This window comes from Leopardus geoffroyi, chromosome A1 (assembly GCF_018350155.1).
Source record: "Leopardus geoffroyi isolate Oge1 chromosome A1, O.geoffroyi_Oge1_pat1.0, whole genome shotgun sequence".
Classification (NCBI taxonomy): domain Eukaryota; kingdom Metazoa; phylum Chordata; class Mammalia; order Carnivora; family Felidae; genus Leopardus; species Leopardus geoffroyi.
Window position 1 is genome coordinate 130637069 of NC_059326.1, and position 21764 is coordinate 130658832.

General features: G+C 35.5%; 1 long non-coding RNA gene across 1 annotated transcript in view; it reads left to right on the forward strand.

Annotated features, from left to right (window-relative positions):
- The first annotated feature begins 10539 nt into the window (after positions 1-10539).
- Positions 10540-21764, forward strand: part of LOC123606275 — a 62451-nt gene continuing 51226 nt past the window's right edge. The window contains exons 1-2 of the long non-coding RNA XR_006716208.1: positions 10540-10706; positions 12769-12922. This is a non-coding gene — a long non-coding RNA (uncharacterized LOC123606275). The remainder of the gene's footprint in view (positions 10707-12768; positions 12923-21764) is intronic.

A 21764-nucleotide genomic window follows, 5' to 3' on the forward strand; every position in this document is an offset into this window, starting at 1 on the left:
GACTTGGACAAAAACATAGGTTATTAGTCATTACTGGACATTAATTAGATGAACACATCAGTAGTACTATCTCATCTTTACTTTTTACAGCTGGAAGATGACATATTTTGACAAGGCCACAGAAATTAAATAAGTATTAAGTTGTTGATTAATTCTGTTTGAGAATGATTTTATGGCACTGCCATTGTGATAATATGATGGCAGTTCAGGCTCAGTTAGTAAAAGCATGTTCAATTAAGTGTCATGTGCAAAGGATAAGAGGTCATATGTGAATCAAACATTTTACACATATTTGGGGGTACACCAAAGATTTTCCTACCCATTGATGCCTGGGCTTGTTCTCTTTCAGAGGCTCTTTCTAGCTTAAAATATAGTCCAAAAGCTATGGGGAAAGAACATAGACAGTTGGAGTACTTTATTTAGCTCATTGATTCTCAAAAATTTCTACCCTAAAGCATGATGAAAACAAAAGAGAATTAAAGAAGTGAAGATCAAATTTCAGTGTTGGCTACAGATTCCTCAGCTACTCAGAGAAATAACATCTGATTATTACATAAAATAAAACTTTTAATTATTCAAATGGGACTCGTCCTTCTGTTTCACTTTATCTTTAATATGTAAATTCTACAAAAATGAAATTGGAAATTTACCATGAATGTTTCATAATATCTTAAAGCTGGTAGAGATCTGGAAAGTATCATTTAATCAGTGCCTCCTCCTATCTCCATTAGGGCAGAGAAAATGCAATTTCTTAACCGCTATATTTCTCAGTGGCTAGCCCAGTGCTGTGCAAACATTAGATGCTCAAGAAAGAACAAACAGAGCTGTTGTCTGCTCTCAGTCATCTGCAAGAACACACTGTGGTTGGAAGGGAAGAGAGGAGGATACCTGGGCTCCTCCTGTTTTCCCTCCCTCTTCTGAAAGGCTCAATTACTTTGTGGATGGAAAGCCAGCTCTTCAAAGGTGAACTAGAACAAAGCCTCCTTTTTGAAGTCTCTCTCTCTTTTTTTTTTAAATTTTGAATATAGTTGACATATAGTGTTATGTTAGTTTCAGGTGTACAACATTCTGATTCAACTTATCTATGCATTATGCTGTGCTTACCACAAGTATAGCTACCATCTGTCATCACACCTCCCTATTACAGTATCATTGAATGTGTTCCCTATTCTGTGCCTTTTATTCCCATGACCTACTCATTCCCTAACTGGAAGCCTGTATCTCCCTATCCCCTTCACCCATTTTGCCTGTCCCTCCAACTCTCCTCTCCTTGGGCAACCACCATTTCTCTGTATTCATAAGTCTGATTCTGCTCCTTGTTTATTTATATGTTTTATCTTTTTAGATTCCACATATGACTGAAATCATCTGCTATCTGTCTTTCTTAGTTTGACTTATTTGACTTTGCATAACACCCTCTAAATTCATCCACGTGCATCTGAGGTTGAAGCAGCAATCATTTCTGTATGTTCTCGTAACCATTTTCTTTCTCTGATATCATGGCTGCTTTGTATTCGAGTTGGTTGTTTAAAAACTCCTACTTAAAGATTTTAAACGAAATGCAGGCAGTGATTAGGTCTTATTCATTATGTTAAATCTCAGGAAAATGAGAAAGTATTGGTTGTTAATTAATGAAGTTCACTGAGAGTACAATTAGAGTGACCTAAACTGGTCAGAGTTTGAGAACAGGAATGGAAAGTGGACACTCAGGTATGGAGCTGTAGCTCCTGAACTCCTGTTCTCCCAAGAGACTTCTTACCCAATTCCTTTGTTCAAACTGGAGTAGCAGAGGAGAGTCAACATGTTTCACATGTTTTCTCAAAAATATTTTTGCTTCAGGAAGGAAAATATGGGTTACTCCTATTATGATCCAATCAAAAATGAATTTTGCTTGAGTCTGAAGTATGTGGGAATGATGCTTAGAACCATCAAAAACCTGATTCCAAATGCAAATTTAGAGATAGAGTCAGTATTACAGCTTGGATGGATCCTGAAAATCATCTGTGTCAATTTAGTGATTTTCTAGGTGGAAAACTTAATATTCCGAAAGAGTAGAAAATCGTCTGGAAACAGAAATAAACAGCACTAATCCTACAAGGAACTGACATACGTCCATCTGAGAAGTTTTGAAACTTTAAGGACTTTATTAGATATGACAAGCAACTTCAAGTGTTCAGAGAGGAGAAATAATATTTCAAAAACTTAAAATTATATATGCAGGTGCAAATACTCAGGAGATCAGGAAAAAAATGTCTTGATTTTTAAAACATCTCTAGAGTCTGAAAATGAGAATAGAAGCTTACCCCAGGCAAAGGGAAGAAATCTCACTACTAGAGAGCTAATAAGAAATTCAGAGGGCAATGACAATATACATTCTGATTTCCATGGAACGTGAAAGGCTCCTCTAGCATTTGTGGACACTTATATTAAAAAATGTTATTCAGAGTTCCCTATACTTTTTTCTTTGACTGGTTTCCCCTCTTTTTCCATTAATTTTCAGTAGCTATAAACATAAGTTAAAGCATACGTTTCCAATCTCTACTACATAAATAAAGATTTTTATTCCATACAATTTAAATTATGGGGAAAACCACCACCTAAAGTTTTCTTTAGAAAATCTTTCTTTTTTTCCCCAGTTTTTTTTTAGTGAACGAGTGATATGTAGCACTGTATAAATTTAAGGCATATAGCATGATGACTTGATTTATATATATCATAAAATGATTACCAAAACAGGATCAGTTAGCATCCATTCTTCTCATATTGATAACAGAAAAAAGAAAAAGAAGAACCTTCTCTCTGTGATGAGACCTTTTATATTCACTTTTTATTCCTGAGGTAAATGGACATATAACATGTAGTTTAAGGTACACAATGTCATAATTGCACATCATGTACACAGTGATCACCATTAAAAGTGTACTTAATATCTATTACCATACAATTGACCTCTTTACTAATTTCTCCCACCCCTCAGATTGGTAACCACCAATCCATTCCCTGTATCTATGAGTTTGTTTTGTTCACTGTTTTGTTGAAATTGTTTTTTAGGTTCCCTGTAGGAGTGAAATCATATAGTGCTTGTCTTTTTCCATCTGACTTACTTCACTTACCTTAATGATTTCAATGTCTATCCATGTTGTTGCATATGACAAAATTTCATTATTCGTTTTTAAGTTTATTTATTTTGAGAGAGAAAAAGAGACAGCAAGCATGAGGAGAGGAGGGGCAGTGAGAAAGAGGGGAGAGAATCCCAGGCAGACTCCACGCTTTGAGCACAGAGCTGGATGCTATGTGGGGCTCAAACTCAGGAAATTGAGATCATGACATGAACAGAACTCAAGGGTCAGACACTTGCTGAGTCACCCAGGAGTCCTAAAAATTTCATTATTTTTTTTATGGCTGAGTATTATTTGATTGTATGCAAGTGTGTGTATATACAAACATATATACATACTACATTTTTTTATCCCTTCATCCATTGTTTCCATTTCTAACCACTGTAAAGATTGCTGCAATGAACAAAGGGGTACACATATTTTTTTTGAATCGGTGTTTTTGTATTCTTCAGATAAATACCCAGGAATGGACTAGCTGGATCATAAGACAGTTCTACTTTTCATTTTGTTTTGATGAACCTCCATACTCTTTCCACAGTAGCTACACCAATTTATATCACCACCAGCAGTGCACGAGGGATCCGTTTGCTCCATGCCCTGTCCATACCTAACAGGTATGAGGTAACATCCTATTCTTGTTTTCATTTTCATTTCCTTAATTAGCCATATTTAACATCTTTTAATGTGATTTTTGGCCAACTGTATTTTTTTTAATGTCTATTTGTCTTACATTTTCCATTTATTACTATCCATTCATCCATTCAGATTTTCTGCCAGTTTTAAAATGACATTCATTTTTTGTTGTTGCTGTCTTTAATGAGTTTTTCCTATGTTTGATATTAGTCCCTTTTCAGATACCTGATTTGCAAAAGTCTTCCAATTCAATAGAGTGCCTTTTTGTTTTGATAATTAAAAAAAAATTTTTTTTACTGTTTATTTATTTTTGAGACAAAGACAGAGCATGAACTGGGAAGAGCCAGAGAGAGAGGGAGACACAGAATCCAAAGCAGACTCCAGGCTCTGAGCTGTCAGCACAGAGCCTGATGTGGGGATCGAACCCACCAACCATGAGATCATGACCTGAGGGGAAGTTGGACGCTTAACCGACTGAATCACCCAGGCACCCCTGATAATTTTTTTAATGTGCAGAAACTTTTAAGTTTGATATAACCTCACTTATTTTTTGCTTTTGTTTCCCTTGCCTTTACAGTCAGATCCACAAAAATACCAGTAAGATCAGTGTCAAAAAGCTTCCCAGCTATGTTTTCTTCAAGGGATTTTAATGGTTTCAGGCTTCATATTCAAGTTGTTAATCCCTTATGAGTTCATTTTGGTGTATGGCATAGAGGAGTGGGCCAGGCTCATTTTTTGGCATGTGGCTGTCCAGTTTTTTCTGCATCAATTATTGAAGAGATTGTCCTTTTTCACTGGATGTTCTTCACTACTTTGTTGTATTAATTGTCCATACATGTGTGTTCTCAAATTTGTTCCATTAATCTGTGTGTCTATTTAAAAACAAATTGTTACGGGTGGTGGTGGCTCTATCCCTTAAGTGTCCAACTCTTGATTTTGGCTCAGGTCATGATCTCTCTGTTCATGACTTCAAGCCCCTCAGCAGGCTCTGTGTTGACAGTGCGGAGCCTGCTTGGAATTCTCTCCCTGGCTCTCTCTCTGCCCCTCCCCTGCTCACTCTCCCTCTCTCAAAATAAATAAATGAACGTAAAAAAATTATTATTTTTTAAAAGTATTGTTGACATACATGTTATATTACTTTCAGCTTTGTAACAATGTTTCAGCAAGTCTATACATTGCTTAATGCTCATGAGCATTGGAGTTACCTTCTGACACTAAAATGTTACTGCTGTTGGACTATCTTCAGATGCTGTACTTTTCACTTTTATAACTAGAACTTTGTGTCTCTTAATCCCCTTTACCTTTCTAGCCCATCACCACACTCCCACAGCCATGCCTTCTGATAACCACCTCTAACAGTAGAGAAATACTGTTTCTGATTTAGTTTTACATACCAGAAATACTGTTTCTGATTTAGTTTTTTTAATAGAAGTTCAATTATATGGTATTTGTATTTCTGTGTCTGATTTACTTCACTTAGCATAATATCCTCTAGGTCCATCCATGTTGTTATAATGGCAAGATACTATTTTTTTTTATGGCTTAGTAACATTCCATTGCATATTTATATCGATCTTTATCCATTCATCTATAAATGGACACTTAGATTGCTTCCATATATTCGTTATTGTAATTAATGCTGCTATATAATAAGGGATCCATATATCTCTGTAGTGTTTCATTCTCTTGTGGGATGTAAATATCTACTAGTGGAATTACTGGATTGTATGTCTTTACCATTTTTAATTTTTTTCAACGTTTATTTATTTTTGGGACAGAGAGAGAGCATGAACGGGGGAAGGGCAGAGAGAGAGGGAGACACAGAATCGGAAACAGGCTCCAGGCTCTGAGCCATCAGCCCAGAGCCCGACGCGGGGCTCGAACTCACAGACAGCGAGATCGTGACCTGGCTGAAGTCGGACGCTTAACCGACTGCGCCACCCAGGCGCCCCTACCATTTTTAATTTTTTGAGGAAACTCCATATTGTTTCCACAGTGGTTGCACCAATTTTTATGGCCAATAAAGTTTTCCAAACTTTTATTGAATAGACTATCCTTCCCCATTGGGTATTCTTGCCTCGTTTATTATATATTAATTGACCATATAAACGTGGGTTTACTTCTGGACTCTATCCTGTTCCATTGATCTATGTGTCTCTTTTTGTGCCAATAACATTTCGTTGTGATTATTGTGCATTGTATTCTATCTTGAAATCTGGGATTATGATACCTCCAGCTTTGTTCTTTTTTTAGAAAACTTTTTTTTTAAGTTTATTTATTTATTTTTGAGAGAGAGCATGAGGCAGACAGGGGCAGAAAGAAAGGGAGAGAGGGAATCCCAGGCAGGCTATAAACCATCTGTTCAGCCTGATGTAGGGCCCGAACTCACGAACCACGAGATCATGACCTGAGACGAAGTTGGGCGCTTAACTGACTGAGCCACCCAGGCACCCCTGTTCTTTTTTCTAAAGATTGCTTTGGCTATTCAGGGTCATCTGTGGTTCCATACAAACTTTAGAATTATTTGTTCTAGCTCTGTGAAAAGTACTTTTGATATTTTGATAGGGATTGCATTGAATCTGTAGGTTGTTTTGGGTAGTATGGACATTTTAACAATATTCTTCCATGCTGTGAGTATATCTTTCCATGTGTTTATATTACCTTCAGTTTCTTTCATCAATGTCTTACAGTTTTCAGAGTACAAATATTTCACCTCTTTGGTTAACTGTATGCCTAGGTATGTTCTTCTTGGTCAGTTGTAAATAGGATTGATTTTTAAAATATTCTTCCTGCTTTGCCATTAACATAAGGAAACAAAAGATATTTCCCTGTGTTATTCTTTTATCCTGCAGATGTACTGAGTTTATTCATTTTAATAGTTTTTGATGAAGTTTTTACAGCTTGCTTTATATAGTATCATGTCATCTCCTAACACTGACTGTTTTATTTCTTTCTTACCAATTTGGATGACTTCTATTACCTTTTCATCCAATTCATATGACTAGAACTTCCAGTGCCTATGTTTAGTGAAAGTGGCAAGAGTGGACATCCTTGTCTTGTTCCTGTTCTTAGAGAGAAAGCTTTCAATTTTTTTCTTAACAGAGTGTGTTGTTAGCCGTGGGTTTGTCATACATGGCCTTTGTTAATATTGAAGTATATTCCCTCTAAATCCACTTGGTCAAGAGTTTTTATCAGAAATGAATGTTGAATTACATCATATGCTTTCTCTGCATCTTTTGTGATAATTGTATGGTTTTTACTCTTCATTTGGTTAGTATGGTTTATTACAATGATTGCCTTGTGCATGTCCATCCTTGCATACCTGAAATAAATTCCACTTGATGTGGTGAACTTATTAATATATTGTTGAATTCAGTTTGCTAATATTTTATTGAAGAATTTTGCATCTTTGAACATCAAAGATATTGGCCTGTAGTTTTCTTTGTTTTTTGTTTTTTTGTTTTTTTGGTACTGTCTTTGGTTTTGGTATCAAGGCAATGCTGGCCTTGTAGAATCAATTTGAAAGTTTTCCTTCTATTTTTTAAAATAGTTTGAGAAGAGTAGGTATTCACTTTTCCTTAAATATATGGTAGAATTAATGTGTGAAGCCACCAAGTCTGGACTTTTGTTTGTGGGAGGGTTTTGATTCAATTTTGTTACCAGTAATTGTTGTGTTTAGATTTTTTTATTTCTTGCTGATTGAGTTTTTAAAGACTCTCTTTTTCAAGTAATTTATCCACTCTTCTAAATTATCCAATTTGTTTGCTTATAATTTTTCATAGTATCACAGTCCTTTGTATTTCTGTGGTATTAATAATAACTTTGTCTTTTTCATTTCTGATCTTGTTTTTGTGACCTCAGTTGGTCTTTTTCTTGGTACATATGGCTAAAGGTTTAACAGTTTTGATCTTTCCAAAGCTCTTGGTGTCATTGATATTTTCTATTGTCTTTTAAGCCTCTTTTTTATTTCTCCTCTGATTTTATTATTTTTTTCCTTCTATTATTTTCTTCCTTCCTGGGGTTATTTTTTTTCCTACTTTTTCTAGATTCTTTCAGTGTTCAAATGCTTGAGATTTTTCTGTTTTTTTTTTTTTTTTTTTGAGGTAGGCCTGTATGTATGTATTTCTTCTAGACCAGTTTTGATGTATTGCAAATATTTCTGTGTCATAGTTCTGTATACATTAGTCTCTAGGTTTTTAAAAATTTCTTCATTGGTATCTTGGATGACCTCTTAGTTATTCAGTAATATGTTGCTTAATCTCCACATTTTTGTGTTTTTTCCAGTTTTCTTCCTTTTATTGATTTCTAGTTTTATACCATTGTGGTTAGAGAAGATGCTTCATATGGTTTCATTCTTCTTGGATTTATTGATACTTGTGTGACCTAATATATGATCTATCCTGGAGAATGTTCAGTGTGCACTTAAGAAGAATGTACATAGTGTTGCTATTAGATGGAATGTTTTTGTATACCTATTAAATCCATTATGAATTTTCTTTTTAGTTTATCTATTGATGTAAGTGGGGTGTTTAATTCCCCTGCTATTTTTATATTTCTGTCAATTCATCCCTTCAGATATGTTAATGTTTACTTTATTCATTTGGTATTCCTATGGTGGGTGTGTGTATGTGTATTTTATATCTTCTGGTTGGATTGACCCTCTATGATTATGCCTTTCTTTGCCTATTATTGTAGTCTTTCTTTGAAAGCCAATCTTGTGTAACAGTATAGCTATACCAACTTTCTTTCTGTTTCCATTTGCATGGAATAGCTTTCTCTATCCCTTTACTTTTGGTCTCTGTGTGTCCTTCCTTCTGGAGTGAGTCTTGTAGGCAGCATGTAGATAGAATGGCTGAATGGCTTTAAAAAAAATACCTATGTCTTTTGATTGAAGAATCTTGTTTATTTACATTTAAAGCAATTATTGATAGGTTTTTACTTAGGCATTTTGTTAGTTGTTTCTAAGCTGTTGTTGTTGTTATTACTGTCCATTTCTTCTCTTTTTCTATTCCCTCATGGTTTGATGGCTTTCACTAATGATATGTTTGTATTCTTTTCTTGTTCTCCTTTGTGTATTTATTGTAAGTAAATTGTGGTTTTCCTGCATATAATTCCCATTGTTTTTTAAAGCCCATCATTTAGGAAGCTCATTTCATGTAGGATTGAAGGGTTGTAGTACTTGATGTAGAGCACAAACACTTCACTTAGGGAAAAGTTCTGTATTTTTGAGATTCCTTTCACGTGTGGATTGCTGTGATTGGGGAAGATATTTTTGTGTAGGACTTTTTCTGCCTCCCCTACCCATCTTAAAGCTGTTCTTTTTTCCTTTGTTGTGGAGATTCTGCTCACCTAGTTTTCTTGCCTTTTTAAGAGAAAATATTTCATATATATTTGCTCTGTGGAATGGAGTGAGGTCAATATGTTCCGACTCTGCCATTTTGAACCCAACCAGGATTTAAACTTTTAATAACCTACCTATATATCATACACAGTATAAGCTGTCTTCTTCACTTTTTACTGTATGCCCCTATTACTTACCTTATAACCGGAAGTTTGTATCTGTGATCACCTTCATCCATTGTACACCCTCTGCCTCTGGTAACAACAACTTTGATATATTTTCCTGTGAGTTTTATTTATCTTAAGATTCCACATATAAATGAAATCATGAATTATTTGTCTTTCTCCGGCTTATTTCACTATTTAATGCCTTGCAGGTCCAACTATATTGTCACAAATGGGAAGATTTCCTCAATCCTTGATGGCTGATATTCCATGTGTATGTACTTTATATACATGTATTTATATGGATTTCATTATACACACACACACACACACACACACACACACACACACTTATACATAATTGTGTATGTGTGTTTTTTGTTGTTCGTGGTTGTGTGTGTGTGTGTGTGTGTATGTGTATGTTAAGTCTTACATATTTTTGGATACTAACCCCATATTGGATATATCATTTGTAAATATCTTCTCCAATTCAGTAGATTGTATTTTAGTTTTATTGATTGTTTGCTGTGCAGAAGCTTTTGATTTTGATGTAGTCCCAATAGTTCATTTTTGCTTTTGTTTCCCTTGTCTCAGGACACATATCTAGAAAAATGTTGCTATGGCTGATGTCAGATAATTACTGCCTGTGTTCTCTTCGAGGATTTTCATAGTTTGAAGGCTCACATTAAGATCTTTAATCCACTTTGAGTCAGGAACAACCTGTGTCTCCATCTTGGTCAAATTTTTTGTTTCTGTTTTTTGACTTGAATATAACACATGATTATTTTTTCCTTTTCATATTCCGAATATTGTAGAAAAAGTTATCAACCCTATGCTTAAAAGGAAAGCCAGTGGTAAGCTTAATTTTAAATTGGTTGTGATTTCTGTAAACCCTGACTTTTTTTTTCTTCATGAAGGACTTTGTAAAACTGCTAAAGTTGCAGGAGTCTAGGACTTAGGATAAGCACCCGGCAGAGACAAACCAGTATTGAACTTAAGTAATTTAACTTCACCCCCCTCCTACCCCACCCCTGTATAATAAGAACTCTGCTCTGAAATTACTTGCTTTACTGTGGATTTTCACTTTTTGGAATACACTTGAAGGACTTGATTATTTGAGAAATCAGAATGATCTCAGTACAAGACTTCTTCACTTATATCATGCCCCTTAGGTTAGGCACCACTGTATTCTGACAGATTTGTACTGCTTTTTCAGGGAGTGAACATTCCAGCTTCCAGGTGTTTCTCAGCACATACACTCCCTTCCTTTAATTTCAGTATCTGTCATGGTGATATTGTACCACAGTGGATCTGCTTTTCCAGACTTTAGGTTGAAAGATAGTTCTGAGAATTTTCCCTAGTTGACAGTTAACTGTCATTTAAATGTTTTTCTAACCTAAATGATGCAAAGCTCAGATTATCTTCAGCCCTAAATATGGTTTATTACAGGTTTGTATCCCCTATTGGTACTCATTGCTCATGCCATAATTGCTTTTCTTGCTAGAGTTATAGATTTGAATTATGGTCCTAATACCTAGTTATTTATGGAAATGAAGATAAAGTACGAGAGTATGATTATCTCAAAAGAGGATCCAATAATTAGGCTGTAGAAAAGCTAGGATTGTTTCTAGAGGAGCTTTTGCCCAAATAAGAACTCAAAAGTTAGTATCTTTAAGGTTTTACTTATTCCTTTTATATTAAAAAGCAGCAACAGCAAAGCTCTGAGCACTAACTCTTCCTAGCTATTTGCTGTTTTAATCATTTACACAGCTCTAGTGTCTGGAGAGAACTCAGGATTGTACAGCTTTTGCTGAATTAGTTTGGATAATTTGCAATAAAACAAAAACCTCTGTTAAAATTAAATACTAAATGGAGATGGGACTTTAGAAAACCCTGAGCAGATAAAACCATTTAAGCTGTATAAGCAAAACTAAATGTAACTTATTTCATGAACGTAAGTGAAACTTACTTTTTATAAGTGCCTTTGACAATTGTAAAGAAACTTAGTTATTTTCCTAAAAATTGCATGAGATAATCACTTTAAACCAATCCCTTGCCATCTGGATATTTCCATTTTAAATAACCGATCACGGTAAAGGTTAACAACTTTTTCACTTTGATTTTATAAGTCATCCTGTAATTCTATGCCCCTGAGCTTCATATCCATTTTTATTTTATTTTTATTTTTTTAATGTTTATTTTTGAGAGAGAGACACACAGAGAGCATGAGCAGAGGAGGGGCAGAGACAGAGAGAGAGGGAGACACAGAATCTGAAGCAGGCTCCACACTTGGAGCTGTCTGCACAGAGCCCGACACGGTGTTCGAACTCACGAATGGTGAGATCATGACCTGAGCCAAAGTCGGACGCTTAACAGACTGAGCCCTCCAGGTGCCCCCATTTTTAATTTTACAAGCTCCCATGTTTTGAACTGTGTTATAGGCACAAAAATATCTTACTACTCTTTGTTGATTTGGTGGTTTTGATACTCCTAGATTTTTGACACCTTAAAATGAGGTAGCTTCTTAAGTAAAAGGGAAAGAAATTTTCCTTAAAAATTCATGCTGCTGAAATTTATATTGACTCCTTCCCTTCCTTCTCTTATAGTTTCCTTCCTGGTTTACCTCCTATAATACAATTCACAAAGTCATTATATTAAAATTAACAATAATTTTATTATAGTTTAAAGCAAATTCAGGGTAAAAGTTATATACAGTTTTCATATCAGAAAAGAGGTAAATGGGACAGTGTCATTGCTATTAGAACAAGAAGCATTTAGGAGCAGAGTCCAGAAAACTGGTCAAAAGTCACACTTAAACATGTTTTCTTTGACGCACTTTCATTTGGCTAGTACTTTGCATTCCTTACAATCTGGCGTCACTCTCCTTTCTTACTATGTTTTCAGAGTTTCATACCAAATCCAGATTCATACATTCATTCCAGAAATAAATAGCTTTTATTCTGTAAGCAAATAATGTTGACCTGTAGCCATGTGCCAAGCGCTCTTTGCAGGGCTGAGGATTTAAAGGTGAGCAAAACAGACCTGATCTGATCTGATTTGATTTGACCAAGAGCTGTAGTGTGGTGTGAACAATCAAATACTCTCATGAATAAGTAATTATTAGTTGCAATACAGATTTACAGAAAATAAAGGTGCTTTTTAGGCTATGGAGTGAGGATATGGCACATGAGCTGATACATGAAAGGTTTAAGAATGAAAAGTTTGGAGGGGAGGAGGAAAATTGGGCAGATGAAACATTGTACTCTCTTTCCAAAAGTAGGAGAGGGTATGGGTATTCAAGGAGTGGAAAGAAGACAGAGTTGTTAAAAGTGGAAAGATGTAAAAGCAGAACATAATGAGGCTATAAATGGCAGGGAATAGCATGTTTGGGTTTTGGAAGGCCATATTAGGGACTTTCATCTCTAGAGCATTTATTGTAGGAGTAATGGGAAGGTTTTGAAGAGGTACAAACAGGAAAATGTCAAATAAGAATTTCATTTGTTTAAAAAAGATGATTGCTGACACAGTGAGGAAAATGAACTGGAGAGGAGCAAAAGAGAAGAGAGAAACTAGTTACACATCTACTGCAAAAGTCGAGAGAGATGATGGCAGCATGGACCAGGATGGGGATGGCAGGGAAGACAGAGCAATGACAGAAATCAATGGTATTTGGGCATTGAAATTTCATAGATTTTACAACAGTTGAATACTTCTCAAATTTTATATATTTATGATGAAACAGGCACTATCAGAGGTGTAAATTAGTATCTCCACTTGGGAACATAATTAGTATTGTGTCTCATGAGTGTGAAAAATGCTTAACCCTTTTGCCTAGTAATTTCTTATCTGGGAAACCATTCAAAAGAAGAAACCCTGAAGTACCTAAGGCTTCTTTGGACAAAGATGTTTACTACTAAGGAACAAGTGCATTAGTAAAGGTAATTACCTGCATATTCAAATACAGATGAAAGACTAATTTAATTCTGATATAGTTTTCTCCATCATGTCTAATTTTTAAATGTTTACAGTGAGCGTGTTTTAATCAGAAAAATTAATTTTTTTAATTTTATTTTTTTAGTTTATATCCAAATTAGTTAGCATATAGTGCAACAATGATTTCAGGAGTAGATTCCTTAGTGCCCTTACCCATTTAAACCATCCCCTCTCCCCCAACCCCTCCAGTAACCCTCTGTCTGTTCTCCATATTTATGAATCTCTTATGCTTTGTCCCCCTCCTTGTTTTTATATTATTTTTGTTTCCCTTCCCTTATGTTCATCTGTTTTGTCTCTTAAAGTCCTCATATGAGTGAAGTTATATTTGTCTTTCTCTGACCAATTTCACTTAGCATAATACCCTCCAGTTCCATCCACGTAGTTGCAATTGGCAAGATTTCATTCTTTTTGATTGCTGAGTAATACTCCATTGTGTGTGTGTGTGTGTGTAGACACCACATCTTCTTTATCCATTCATCCATCGATGGACATTTGGGCTCTTTCCATACTTTGGCTATTGTTGATAGTGCTACTATAAACATGGGGGTGCACATGTCCCTTCGAAACAGCACACCTGTATCCCTTGGATAAATGCCCAGTACTGCAATTGCTGGGTCGTAGGGTAGTTCTATTTTTAGTTTTTTGAGGAACCTCCATACTTTTTTCCAGAGTGGCTTCACCAGCTTGCATTCCCTTCAGAAAAATTAATTTTTAAGGGCCCAGTATCTCGGCGACTATCCATAGTATTAGGTCTTATTTAAAACATCACACTTAAGTGCTAATAAATAATAATAAACAAACTTAAGTTTTAATGCTTTACCTTCCATCTGCATTTTTCAAGGATTTGGTTGGATGGTAAAGGAAAGTGAAGGTTTAAGTAAAAAACCTTGCTGAGAATATTTCATAACCATAAAACTGTAAGCATCGATAAATGAGTATCTCAGTTTCATGGTCCAAGTGCAAGATCTAATATATTCAGTAAATGTATGTAGACTATTCATGAAGGTGTATGAGTACTTAATAGATTTATTAATGACAATTTGGGTCTAATAACTAACCTCCAGTACCTCCAGGGTCAATAAGGGTGAGTAGAGCAACAGGAAGAAGGTGAGGGGCAAAATATTGCACCCCATGCAGATGGTATTGTCTCTTCTAGGCTTTTTTATACAGCACTAGGGAGAACCACAGAATGGAAGAGTGACAGAGCTAATAAAGTGGTAAGAACATAATCAGCAAAATCTGGTAGCTATGAGATAAAGTCAGGAGAAGTAGAAAAGATGGTCATAAAGTGAACTAAGCTGACAATCAGATTTTCTAGGCATGTATAACATACAGTTTTCCCCCTAAGTACCCAGAGGAGAGAGAATTTTCTCTTCCTTTTCTTACAGCCTTAGGGCATCCTTGGTGTTGGGGGTGGTCGTGTTCACCTTTACCCTGTCTAGCTGTTAGGGACACTGAGGTCAACAACCAAGGAGTTCAAATGGGAAAATTTCCATTGTATTTATTTGTTTTTGTATTTCCATTGTATTTGTATGTAAATCCATTGTATTTATTTGTATTTTATTTGTATTTATAGCCCTTCCCTCAATTTGCAATTATATAGTCATCTTGTTTATTGTCTGAATCTTCCATTTAAAAGTAAGATCCATAGAGTCAGACATGTTTTTGGTTTACTGCTGTGTGCCTATTAATCAAGGGAATAAATGGAGTGGTAGTTAAGTGGGAAGGTAACAGAGCATTAGCTATGGAACGTGGGGAGGAAGTGGAAAGAGTCTGACCTTCAAGGCCATGCAACCATCATTTCTCACCTGCTCTCCTGCCAAAAGGTAGTGGAAAGGTCCAGGCAAAACAAAGCCAGAATCCTCCAGCGATGTGAGGACCTGAGAACAATACTGCTCTCAGGATTAGCACATTGATAAGACAAAATTACAGAACGCTATCTTGTTTAGAAGGAAAAGAACACTTGGTAACAGTCTCAAAGGAGAGAGAAACAACCAGGAACCTGTTCTCGGTGGGATCAGGTAGAGTACAGTTTTAAGTAAAGAAAAAATTCATCTGAGCACATCTATTCCACATAACAATGGATTTTAGTAAAGCAGTCTTATAACCCCTAAGAAGAAATGTGTCTGTCAAAATTACCAAACTGAAAAATTCTAGAATTGAAGCTGTCTGAGAAGTTTGAATCCAAAATTACACCCTAATGATTTAACAGACGATAATAACAACAGCTACAGAGATTTGTGCATGTATGTGTATAGCTAATGTGCACTATAAATGGATGACACTGAAAAACAACACCTCTTACTTTAAGTGCATTTTTCCTTTTCTGTCATCATACTGTATTAGAGGTCTCCAGAAAAACCAAATCAGTAAGATCAATAGATGTACCTATTTCCAGTCAGAGAAGACCAGTGTTTCAGCTCAGACAGGCAGGAAGACAGGGAACTCTCCTTTACTCTTCTTATTCTATTCGGGCTTTCAACAGAGTAGATGAAGCCCAACTACAATGGAAAAGGCAATCATTTTTACTAAATCTGAGTCTACCAATTCAAATGCTAATCTCCTCCAAAACACATTCACAGATGTATCCCCAACAAGTTTAACAAAATACCTGGGCATCCTGTGGGCCAGTCAAGTTGACACATAAAACTAAGCATCACAGAGGAACATAAAGGCATGACTAAATCCACTGAAATCCTATCGTTTTTACATCATTTTGTAGTTTTGGAATCAATAGTTGTATCCTTTATTACTGCAGCAGGATGCATTAAAATGTCTAGATGCCAGCACCACTAAGTGCAACAATCCAGCCAAATAACATTTTATAGCTGTGATATCCACAAAAGGTGGTATTTCAGGATTTAGCCAGCCTGCCAGAGAGGTTTAAATTTATAAAGATTTGCAAAAGATGACATTAAATGTTAAGATATTTAGCATGATAAACCACTAGTTTATAATATTCATTGTAGGGAAAATTATAGTGTAATGTTTAATACACTAAAGATAGTGATTACCCTTCCTGTAAAGTATCAAATTTTGTTTAAAACTGGGATTTTATCACTCATTACATTCAAATATATAAGATCTCATTCAAAGCAGCACCTTTGGAGAAAACGTACCCTACTGAACCTAAGTGAGGGGGGTTAGTAAAACATAATAGAAAATATTTATAGGTATTTAATTATGGTCTCTCTTGTGTCTCAGTTTTGAAACAAAATTTTTCTGTGTAATTTCCTTTATCACTTCTCTTGGTGCTAGTAACTTGTAGCCATTACTGAATAGAAAATTCAGGGCACCTGGGTGGCTCAGTCGGTTGGGCGGCGACTTCAGCTCAGGTCATGATCTTGTGGTCTGTTGAGTTTGAGCCCTGCATCGGGCTCTGTGCTGACAGCTTGGAGCCTGGAGCCTGCTTCGAATTCTGTGTCTCCCTGTCTCTCTGCCCCTTCCCCATTTGCACTCTGTCTCTCTCTGTCTTTCAAAGGTGAATAATTGTTAAAAAAAAAAAAAAAGAAAGCAAAGAAAAGAAAATTCACCCACAAAAGATGATTTACCCTCACTTACGATATCAAAATAGTGAACCACAGCTTTAAAGGCAGTCTGAGGTGGTACCAGGCAGGAGCAGCACCACTGACACACAGGTGTATCTCCTTAACACCAATTTGAAGGCAGGTGGGGATAAAGAAGTTTCCATGGGATGAGAATCTGAGAATTTGTCTCCAAATATACTCCTGATTTCCTGATGGATGGACTTTCGTCTTTGCTCCAGTCCTGATTGTTTGCCACCCGTGTGGGTATTTAAGAGATTGGTAATAAACAAGTTCAACACTTGTAAACCAACAAGTACATAGTTGTTTTTTTTTTTCTTCTCCTTCTCCTTGTCCTTCTTCTTTTTATACTAGATATATTCCTTCAGACTACAGAGAAAGGATTTTGCTCTTTTGAAGGGAAAGATAATCCTCTCTTTTCACTTTCCCACCTCTCTCAACCTGGGTAAGGATGCACGTTGTCCAGATTGGGACCGGAAGCATCATTGTGTAGGAAAAATAAAAATTCAGAGGCTTAATCCTCCCTGTTGAAAATAAGGGAAGGAACTTTCCTACTTCCTTTTCCTAGAGCATTTACTTCAGGAACCTTGTAAGTTTTTTCTCTGTCTCTTCGAGATGAATATAAATACTTAAAAACTAAGTCTTAGACCAGCTTTGTAACCCAGAATGTCTTCTTCAAGGACCTGGCAGTTGGATGTTAGGGATGTGATCATTCTTGATGATTGCCTCTCAACTTCCAGTTTATGTGAGAGAGTAGGAGCCCAACTTCAGAAGTTTGGTTCACTCCAAGTTGCAAAATTAGTTGTTGTCATAAAGATAGGGGAAGTTTGTTATTCCTTTGGATAAAGCTAATTCACTAACACAGCCATTGCAATTACCAAGTAAATTTAGGATGAACTATACGAAGACATGTCTTGATGGACTGTAAGTGCTTGGCTATATAAAAGGGTGAAATTACTGTCTCCACAACCTCTTCTTAGTGACTGCCTATGATACACATCACATTCTGGTATAATGCTTATATTTCACCAGTAATTGTGACCATATGGAGGAAGCCACCATGTGGAGGAAAAAAACTTAGAGAATTACAGAATAATGGAGCTGAAGACTTGGCTAAAATATTGTTGAATATTTACATTCTTTAGACTTAACTCTATGAGCCATGACATTTCCTTATTGACTCAAGCCAGATTGAAATGGGTAAATTGTTACTCATAATTGAAAGCGTTCTGTGCATTTCCCTGATGATTAGTGATATTGAACATCTTTTTGTTATTGCTATTGACTTGTAAGAGTTCCTTGTGTATTTTGGGATAACTGCTTATCAGATATATAATTTGCAAATATTTTCTCTCATTCAGTAGGTTGCATTTTCATTTTATTGACTTTCCTTGCTGTACAGAGACTTTTTAGATTGAGGTAGTCCCATTTGGTTTTTGATTTTGTTGTCTTTGCTTTTGGTGTCAAATAAAAAAAAATCCTCACTAAGATCATTGTTAGGAAGGTTACTACCTATGTTTTCTTCTACAAGTTTTATAGTTCCAGGTCTTACATTCATTCTTTATTCATTTTTAATTTTTTTTTGTATGGGGTTTTTTTGTATGTTTGTAGGGTTCCATTTTCATTATTTTGCATGTAGTTGTCCAGTTTTCCCAGCACCATTTATTGAAGATCCTGCCTTTCCTCGTTGTATATTCTTGGCATCTTTGTCATAAATTGAACAAATAAGCATGAGTTTATTTGTGGACTTCTATTCTGTTTTACTGATCCATCTGTCTGTGTTTAGGTCAATGCCATACTGTTTTGATGACTATATTGTTGTAATATAATTTGAAACTAGGGAGCATGATGCCTCCAGCTTTGCTTTTCTTTCTCAGAATTGATTTGGCTACTTCAGATTTTCCATGATTCCATACATATTTTAGGATTATTTGTTCCATTTTTGTGAAAAATGCTATTCGAATTTTTGTCAGGATTACATTGAATCTATAAATGGTTTTGGCTAGTATGAACATTTTAACAACGCTAACTCTTTGAATCCATGAGTATAGAACATTTTTCTGTTTATTAACATATTCAATTTCCTTCGTTAAATTTATTCCCAGGTATTTTTTTTAATTCCTCAGTATTTTATTCTTTTTAATTATAAATAGGATCATTATCTTTTTTTCTTTTTTCTTTTTTAAAATTTACATCTAAATTAGTTAGCATCTAGTGCAACAATGATTTCAGGAGTTGATTCCTTAATGGCCCTTACCCATTTAGCCCATCCTCCTTCCCACAACCCCTCCAGTAACTCTCAGTTTGTTCTCCATATTTATGAGTCTCTTCTGTCTTGTCCCCCTCCCTGTTTTTATATTATTTTTGTTTCCCTTCCCTTATGTTCATCTGTTTTGTCTCTTAAAGTCCTCATATGAGTGAAGTCATATGATTTTTGTCTTTCTCTGACTAATTTCCCTTAGCATAATACCCTCCAGTTCCATCCACGTGGTTGCAAATGGCAAGATTTCATTTTTTTGATTGCTGAGTCAAAATACTCCATTGTATATATATACCACATCTTCTTTATCCATTCATCCATAGATGGACATTTGGGCTCTTTCCATACTTTGATTATTGTTGATAGTGCTGCTATAAACATGGGGGTGCACGTGTCCCTTTGAAACAGCAACCTGTATCCCTTGGATGAATGCCTAGTAGTGCAATTGCTGGGTTGTAGAGCAATTCTATTTTTAAGTTTTTTGAGGAACCTCCATACTGTTTTCCAGAGTGGCTGCACCAGCTTGCATTCCCACCAAAAATGCAAAAGAGATCCTCTTCCTTTGCATCCTCGCCAACATCTGTTGTTGCCTGAGTTGTTACTGTTAGCCATTCTGACTGGTGTAAGGTGGTATCTCATGGTGGTTTTGATTTGTATTTGCCTGATGATGAGTGATGTTGAGCATTTTTTCACGTGCCAGTTGGTCATCTGGATGTCTTCTTTGGAGAAGTGTCTATTCATGTCTTTTGCCCATTTCTTCACTGGATTATTTGTTTTTTGGGTGTTGAGTTTGATAAGTTCTTTATAGATTTTGGATACTAACCCTTTATCTGATATGTCGTTTGCAAATATCTTCTCCCATTCTGTCGGTTGCCTTTTCGTTTTGCTGATTGTTTCCTTCACTATGCAGAAGCTTTTTATTTTGATGAGGTCCCAGTAGTTCATTTTTGCTTTTGCTACCCTTGCCTTTGGAGACGTGTTGAGTAAGAAGTTGCTGCGGCCAAGATCAGAGAGGTTTTTGCCTGCTTTTTCCTTGAGGATTTTGATGGCTTCCTGTCTTACACTTAGGTCTTTCATCCATTTTGAGTTTATTTTTGTGTATGGTGTAAGAAAGTAGTCCAGGATTGCTTTTCTTAATTCTCCTTTCTGATAGTTTGTTAATACTATATAGAAACACAAGAGTTCTGTATATTGACTTTGTATCCTGCAAGTTCACTCAATTTATTTATTTGATCCAAGTGTTTTTTTTAGTGGAATCTTTAAGGTTTTTTATATAATGGATCATGTCATCTGCGGAGAGTGTAAGTTTACTTCTTCCTTTCCAATTACAATGACTTTTTTGTCTTTTTTGGGTAATTGCTTTGCCTGGCACTTCCAATGCAATGTTGAATAAAGGTGGTGAGACTGGGCATCCTAGTCTCATTTTTATATTCGGGGAAAAGTTCATTGCTGAGTATGATATTAGCTTTGGACTTGTGATCATGGCCTTTATTATGTTGAGGTACATTCCCTCTATGGCCACTTGTTGAGGGTTTTTATCAAAAATGAATCCTTACTTTTGTCACAAGCTTTTTCTGTGACTACTGAGATAATCATATGGTTTTTATACTTCATTTCGTTAATGGGGTGTATCATATTGACTGATTGGCAAATGTTGAATCATTCTTCAATCCTTGCAACATATCACACTTCCTCTTTTCAGTGTATTGCTGAATTCATGTTACAAATATTTTGTGGACAATTTTTGTATCTACGATCATCAGAAATATCTGCCCATAACTTTCTTTTCTTGTGGTATCCTTGGCTAGTTTTGGAATCATGGTAAGGATGGCCTTATAAAATGTATGAAACATCCCTCTTTCTTCAAAGAGTTTTAGGAGGATTGGAATTAACTGTTTTGAAAATTTTGGTAGAATTCACCAGTGAAGCCATCTGCTCTCGGACTTTTGTTTGTTGCAAGGTTTTTGCTTGCTGAATAAATTTCCATAGTAGTAATTGGTCTGTTCATACTTTGTATTACATCATGATTTTTGAAAGCTAGTAAGTTTCTAGGAATTACTTCTTTTCTATAGGTTGTTCAATTTGTAGCCATAGAATTCTTTATAGTTGCCTTTTATGATGCTTATATCAGTTGTGATATCTCTTTAATTTCTAATTGTATTTGAGTCCTCTTTTTCTCTTGGTGAGTTTACCTAAAGGTTAATGGATTTTATTTGTCCAAGAACCAGCTGTTGTTTTTGCAGCTCTTCTATTTTTTTTTTGTTTGTTCTATTTCATTTATTTCTGCTGCAATTTTTGTTACTGCCTTTCTTGTACTAATGTTGAGCTCTTTCTCCTTACTTGGGGTATAAAATTAGGTTATTTGAAAAATAATTTTTTTAGGTAGGCATTCATTGCTATGAGCTTCTCTCTTGGAACTGCTTTTGATGAATTCTACAAATTTAGGTATACTGGATTTCCATTTTCATTAATCTCAAGGTACTTTTTTTTTTTTTTTACTGGATTTCTTTGCTGACCCATTAATTCTTAAGTGCTGTGCTGTTTAACTTCCACTTATTTTAGTATTTTCAAATTTATTTCTTATGATTGATTTTTAGTTTCATACCATAATGGTCAGAGAAGATGCTTGATAAGACTCCAGCCTGCTTAAATTTAGTTAAGACTTGCTTTGTGGCATAATGAATGACTGTACTGGAGAATGACAAGGCA